At 45.7% G+C, this 7,678-nt stretch overlaps 1 pseudogene; it reads right to left on the bottom strand.

The window, feature by feature from the left end:
- Window positions 1-722: 722 nt before the first annotated feature.
- Window positions 723-6,081, bottom strand: LOC121438768 (annotated as a pseudogene).
- Window positions 6,082-7,678: the final 1,597 nt, after the last annotated feature.

Genomic DNA, 7,678 nt, shown 5'->3' with positions numbered 1-7,678 from the left:
AGGCTTTGCACTGTGAGAGGCCATTGGTGAAGGTACAGCCTCAGTGGCAGTTGAAGGCCAGGACTAAAGGGGCCATGCAAAGAGACTGAGGCTTAGCACCACGAGACGAGCCTATGAGAGGCTATTGGTAAAAGTGCAGCCCAGTTGCAGCAGAAGACGCCAGCGTTTTGGAGATGCCAGTGCCATGGGATGACCACCTAGAACAGCAGCAGCAGTGGAACAGAGCCAGCCGGTGCCTGGAAGACAGCTGTGTGTGCTGCAGAAGGTGGAGCCGGAGAAGTGACCAAGACCTTCAGAGGAGTCCAGAAGATGGTGAGGGCATCCCAGACAATTGGACATTGAATTATTTATACTATGTGAGTTTGGTTTTGCTTGGTTTAGATTGTGATGGTGCCCTGTTCTTCCCTCTTGAAGAAGGCATTTAATTTAATTTTGATTTTTAAAGGAGCCCACAGCTGAAAGGCTTGAACTTTTAAAAGAGATTGGATATTTTAAAGACTGATTTTTTTTTTTTATTTGCGGAGGGAGTATTGCACGCACTATCTTTCCACACCAACAGGGGCTTTGCTGGTGGGACTCAGAACCATGACAAACTCCAGGAGGCAGACTGTGAGGATTGTACAGGTGCTAGGAGATCAGAGAAGAGAAGCCTCTGTGGGGTTTGCTGCTCAGGACCCTTTTTCTCCTCTTAGTTCTTACTGGCAGGTTTACAGGAAGACGGTTCAGCCCGTCACAAACTGGTGGGTGACCTCAAAGATCCCCACAGACCCCTGTGCCTTATCATAGTCTGTCCAGTCCTTTCGTCGTAGATAGTGTCACTGAAGACTGTCCCTGACCCCACACCTTTGGCAGCAAACCCAGCCTGGGGTGGGAAGCCAATTGATTCAAGGCTCCAAGGCTCCAACTCTACTATTGTCTTGAACTCATTGTCTTCAGTATTATAAGACTTGATGGTTGATATGGGATTCCTCTCTGCATGTGAGCAATATGTTTTATTGCCATTGGTTAATAAAGAAGCTGCTTTGGCCTATAGCAGGGCAGAATATAGCCAGACTGGGAGAGACATAATAGAGAGAGTAGGAGGAATCAGGGAGACGCCATGGAGCTGCTGAAGGAGCCAGATGCTGGAACCTTACCTAGTAAGCTACAGCCTCGTGGTGATACACAGAATAATAGAAATGGGTTAATTGAAGATGTAAGAGCTAGCTAGAAAGACGCTTAAGCTATTGGCCAAACTATTGTAATTAATATAGTTGCTGTGTAGCTATTCAAGTCTGGGCAGCTGGGAAATGAACGAACAGCCTGTGTCTACAGAAGGTGCTGCTCAGAATTTGAGTGGAGTTTTCCTGTATGTGCAGTTTGCACTCTGGGACCATGAAGGCACTGCCATGGCATCCTTCAGTACCACACTGCCCATCAGCCGGATATATTGCCACTTCTCTGAAATCTCCCCACAGTTGCCTCATTCACCTTCAGATACCACCAGAAGTCCTCATCCATTGGCTGAAGGTTGGTGATGTTGTCCAGCGTGACTCGGAACTACAGCCCGATTTTCCCCACAGCTGCCGGGTCCACATAACGCCACGGCGACCTCTGCTTTCCGGCCAGTCACCAAGACAGAAAGTTTAATGTGTTTGCATTTGTGAAGAAGGTGGGACTTTTAAAATCATTTGTTTTAATGTGAGATCTTGGGGATGAATAAGAAAGGAAGTGTGTGTGTGTGTCAGTTGTACTGGCTGGCTTTGTCTGTCGATTTGACACAAGCCAGAGTCCTTAGAGAGGAAGACGCCTCGGCTGAGGAGATGCCTCCTTGAGATGCAACTGGAAAGAATTTTCTCATTTAGTGATCAATGGGGGAGGCTCCAAACCCATGGCAGGGGGTGCCATCCCTGGGCTGGAGGTCCTGGGTTCTATCAGAAAGCAGGTTGAGCAAGCCAGCAATCAGCACCCCTCCATGGCCTCTGCATCAGCTCCTGCTTCCCTGCTTGAGCTCTTGTTCTGACTTCCTCCAATAATGGACCATGATTTGGACATGTAAGCCAAATAAACCCTTTCCTCCCCAACTTTGCTTTTTGGTCGTGGTGTTTCATTGCAGCAACAGAAACCCTAGCTAACACTCCAAGAGTGATGGCTTCTGATGAAGTCCCCACTGGGTGTTGATTAGTATGACCATTTGCGTGGTTGTCACAGTTAAGGCGTAGGCATGTGATCATGTGCCTTTCTTCTCCTCTGAATTGGCCCTTGTTTTATGTTTATCTGTGGACTATACAAGATCAGTAGTCCTGCTTGTAAATCCATACCCCAAACCCCGCAGAAGGAAGAACATCTTTCCAGCTGCCAGTATACTGGAATTTTCCTTCATCTTTTTTTGGGGTGTCTCTTTTTCTTTGTGTACATCCTCATTTTCATGAACTCTGTTCTTAGTAGCTTCCCATGAAAGATAAACACTCCTCAACTTAGGATCTACAATTTCATACTGGAAGCCACTCCCCCATAGACCTCCAAAGGGATTTCTATGTGGTCTCTCAGCTTCCCGTATCACTTCAGATACTTGGATTCTGAATCATGTGAAACCATCCTTTATTTTTAATATGACCTTTTCCTGCCCTTCTGGAAGCTTTTTAGGACCATCTATTGATTCTCACTATTCTTCAATTTCACTGTGATGTGTCCTAAGGAATGCATATGACCACCCGATTTAAAAACAAAACAAAACTAGTTTCTTAGCCTTTTTAGTGGCTATAGATAAACTATAAGTATAAATAGAACTGCTGTATTCTAGGAAGCCCCTGAAAAGGGCTTACATCTTTTTCTTCTTTCCCCCTGTTGCCGGGGTGGAGATGTAATGGCTGGAGTCCCAGCAGACATTTGAACCATGAGATAACTTTGGGAACAGAAGCCATGTCCTGTGAGGCTGCGGTATCGCAAGGCATGCATTCCTGGCACCTGCAGTGACCTTCACTGGGCTCAGTGTTTCTGGGCTTTGGCTAACACGAGACAAAATGTATTTCTATATACCATTTTCCAGTTGGCAGAGTTCACATTTCTGTGTTTTTTTTTTCAGGCGTATGAGTGTTTTACCCGCATGTATGGAGATGTACCACATGCATTCACTGGCTATAGAGGCCATCAGAGGGTCCCAGACCCCTGGAACTAGATGAAACCAGAGTTACAGGCCATTACGAATGGCTGGGTGGGTACTGGTAACTGAACCCAGGTCATCTGCAAGAATATTTATTTATTTATTTTCTACTCTGTGTTCTGCCTGCATGACAGAAGAGGGCACCAGATCTTATTAAAAATGATTATGTGATTATGAGCTATCATGTGGTTGCTGGGAATTGAACTCAGGACCTCTGGAAGAGCAGCCAGTGCTTTTAACCTCTGAGCCATCTCTCCAGCCTATCTCTGTTTTTTTTTTTTTTAAGCTGCTATTTTGTGGGCTTTTGTTATCTCTAAATGATACTATAGAGAAAATCATGTATTTTCCTTCATGGAGTAGCCTTAAACATTCTTTCAAAGACTCTCACTGCATGCATGATTGTGAGATCTGGTCTCAACATACAACCCTCAAAAACTCCAGAGACATTAGAGGTTAAAAGACTGAAAGAAAATACAGGACAAAATGTGGGGTGTCTTCGTGGGAGACGTCAGGAAGAGTGGAAGTGACAGAAAGTTGGGTTAACCTGGGGTGAGAATGGATGCTTTGGTCGACTCTAGAAACAACTGAGTCTAGAAGAACCAAATGACGACAAATCAATGACATTAACTGAAAGGTAGAAAAAAAGGGTTAAAAATAAAAGTATGTTATGTAGAACACATGGTGGAGACTGACAGACACACAGACACACACACATGCAGACACACATGCACACATGCAAACTCACACACTACCACCACCATCATCAATGCAGCCCTAAGCATATCAGCAACCACAGCACTTTAGAATGAGTTGTATTCTTCTCAAATTAGAGTTTTAAAAATTCTGCTTGTGTGGGTCCCTGGGAAAGTACATACATAAAACAAGTAACAAAGTTGAAAATAAGAGGAAAAATATAAAGATATAAACCAGTGTGGGCTAATAACATAAAAATAGGGCTAGCGATATTAATAGCTGATAAAGAGGAATGCTTTATGGTGAGGAAAGAAATTCCCTGTTAAGATGATCTATGGCAATCATGGCCCATTATGCACATAACAAAAACTTGAAAACATAGAAAGCAAAAATTGATCGCATTCCTGGGAGAGGCAGACAAATATATCTGTATAGAGTCAGGGATTTTAACTTACTTTTCAACAGCTCAGCCAGACAGACCAACAGAGAAGCCAAGCAAGGATGTGCAGGACACATGGAACGTGATTAGCCAGGCCGATAATGTGCTTATCTGATCTCTAACACAGACATATATGTTGGGTCAGAAATGAGTCAATGCATTTTAGGAGATTGCCATCACAGTTCAATGCCATATGTGCCCACAGAGTATGATGTCGTGAGAAGCCACCCCCACACAACAGTGAAATAAACCCATGCCCCTGTGATTGAAATACTATACGCATCTCCGTGATAGCTGGACCACAAGGTCAGTCAAAACGGAGATTACACATTATCCCGTAGAGTGTAGAGCACACTGTGCTAGCATGTGTGGAACGAGGGGTCGTTAGAAAACATCAGGCCTGCAAATGAACAATCTAAGATGTCACTTGAAGACATTAGATCAAAACCAATAATTTAGAATCACAGACAGTAGACAGCAGAGATTAATAATGATAAAGAATGTGAAACAAAGAGGTGATCTTACTCATAAGACCACAATCTTTCCTTTAAAAAGAGGAGTTTATCAAGATTGGTAGAAAACATGAAGGGTCAACACAGCAAAGCAACAGAAGGAACTAGAAACGAGTCAGATTGTGGAAGGAAAATGAAAAAGAATGACTTGGACAAAAGTATTGGTGTTAAAGTTTTGACTCACATATGTGTCAGATGAACTGCAGTCATTAATCTGGGTTTTGTGATCAGCGGACGTGCACGATGCTCCTCAACCCCCTGACATTCAGAAGGTTAGAGTGTGGAAGATGCCACTGTATTTGATAGCTTCACAGTTTCTCTCAAGATGGGTTTCAAGCATCCTGAGAATGTTGTAAGGCAGTTCACACCTCTAGGGTCTATGGTTTGACAGAAGACTCTCTCGCTAGAGTCTACCAGTGCGTCAAGCTGAACAGTTGTGAACAATATGTTTCTGGGGTTGGGAAGCACCCAGTCTGTGGTATGGGCCATCACAACAGGCCCGACTGGTTCAGACTAAGGGTCTACTCCAGCTAGACTTGTAAAGGACAAGGAATCACTTGAGAATGAAAAGTCTTTATCAAGTTGTTTTGGGGTGAATCAGGACAGAACTATTCCTGTTTGCCTTCCCTGGCCTCTTCAACTGTGTCTGGCTATCATAGAGTCTATAGGTGTCTGTGCTGTGGTCTTGTACTTTCTCCCTCTCTTTAGCAGGCCATGTATGGAGAAGGCTGTTCCCTGGCTGCCTGATGGCTAGCTGGGCCACAGGCATGCATGCATTGCAGTGAAACATGAGTGGAAGTGACATCTGTCCTTTGGGACCACATGCCTTCTGTGTTGCTCTCCTAATTGTCTCTTCCTCTGTCACAGGACTGGCTTCCTCCCTTCTTGCTTCTGAAACAAATAGGTTAGCTCTGTGATGGCCAGGGGGATAAGAAGAACTTACTGGTGGAAGCCACAGAAGTTGAGGGTCCCTTGTCATGACAGCATCCTCAGCCTGGGCTGGCTGGTGGAGTACCAGGTCCTGCACTGGGGTCCCTTGTCATGGCAGCATCCTCGGCTGGGCTGGCTGGTGGAGTACCAGGTCCTGCACCGGGGTCCCTTGTCATGGCAGCAACCTCAGCTGGGCTGGCTGGTGGAGTACCAGGTGCTGCACTGGGGTCCCTTGTCATGGCAGCATCCTCAGCTGGGCTGGCTGGTGGAGTACCAGGTCCTGCACTGGGGTCCCTTGTCATGGCAGCATCCTCAGCTGGGCTGGCTGGTGGAGTACCAGGTCCTGCACTGGGATCCCTTGTCATGGCAGCATCCTCAGCTGGGCTGGCTGGTGGAGGACCAGGTCCTGCACTGGCCCACAGTTTGTCTCCTCTATTGGAATGAACAACATAGAGCAGAGACTGCGTCTTTTGTTTATTCAACAATTGTTTGTTTGGTTTCCTCTAAGGAACAAGTTGTGTCCCAGGTGCTGTAAATACAGAGGTGGACAGAATGCCCTTGGCCTTGAGAGACCTTTGTTTCGTGGGTACCCACATACATGGCAACAATGAAGACCCGTCTAAAGAAAATGTGACTGTGAGGGCCCCACATCTAGGGATGGCAAAGCTCAGGGTTGGAGACATACAAGCTTTATCTATTGCTGTCGGTATTACCGGGGGTTGAACTGACTCTGTAGCCCAGGCAAGTCTTGATCTTGTGAGCTTTCCCTGAGCCTCATAAGTAACTAGAATTACAGGGTTGCTCTACTATCTAGCTTGCAAACCTTAAAAAAAAAAAAAAAGTTGAATGTGCTGGTCTGCACTCCTCAATTAATTTGTTAGCATTACACCTTTCCTTCCAGAAAGATCTTAAAGGTGAAGGTTTTGGTCCCCACCCTGACCCTTCCACCAATCAAAGAGCCGCCATCTTGAAATGCCCATGCACGCACTGGGGAATGTCCGATGTCACAGTCTCTTTCTTGTTCTAGTTGTCTGATGGTGAGCCTCCCCCCCCCCCCCGCCCCCGGGCTCCAAGGATTTCCACTCTCTCCCTGCCCAGCAGGTGGCTTTTCTGATGGCCTCTAAGAAGCTGGTGTTTAATGGAAATGCTATTCCCGCACACGAACTTAGGATCTTCAGAAAGTCGTCGCCCACCTTTCAGCTCCACACCTTAGACAGAGGGTACAGGGAGTTGGTGTGCAAATGACATTTGAGGTAAATTATGAACGCTGAGGACCCCTTTATTAGAACTCTTCTACAAAGGAATTTTATTTCAGCTCCGGTGACACATGATAAATGGCTCCTTCAGACAAGAAGTAAACTATACCCTTCTGGCCAGTGGATCCGAGGGCAGTATCAGCTAGGGGACGAAAATCCAATTTGCTTTTAAATGCCATTCACTCCTTTCATACCAATGACACACGTTATGAGAATGTAAAAGTTTAGACGCTAAGAAACTTTGCATAAACCCTGTCCAGCCAAGAGATCCTTTCATCAAATCCAGGCTGGAACAATGTGGGGATATCTGGGAAAAGCACACTCCCATTTTTTATGCATCCCCCTGTCCCCCTCCACTGATGTGACACGGGTTTGTGGAATAAAGGACTTTGCCAGACAGTGAGCGGAACAGAAAATCCACTGAATTACGTCCTACTTAGGAGCTTCCAAAAGGTGTCTTTGAAACAATTCCCCAGGATAAACAGAACAGGCGATCACATAGAGGAAATGTGTACACACATATACTGAGCAAAGCCTGCCTTCTAACGCCTTAAATAGCTAGAGGTGGGGAGAGAAATGGAATTCAGTTCAACATCCCATTGTTCTGCCTCATTTTCACCCTTTCCCAGCAAGGCTGATTGGCAAGCAAGGCATTAGGGTCAGCTTAGGTGATGCGTACAGTGGTGGGGGCAGCCACATCCGGTGG

This window comes from Microtus oregoni, unplaced genomic scaffold (assembly GCF_018167655.1).
Source record: "Microtus oregoni isolate MIOR12 unplaced genomic scaffold, Mior012 000057F_ref0000458, whole genome shotgun sequence".
In the NCBI taxonomy this organism is placed as follows: domain Eukaryota; kingdom Metazoa; phylum Chordata; class Mammalia; order Rodentia; family Cricetidae; genus Microtus; species Microtus oregoni.
Note: the sequence above shows the minus strand (reverse complement) of the source record. Positions and strands in the feature narration are given on the sequence as shown.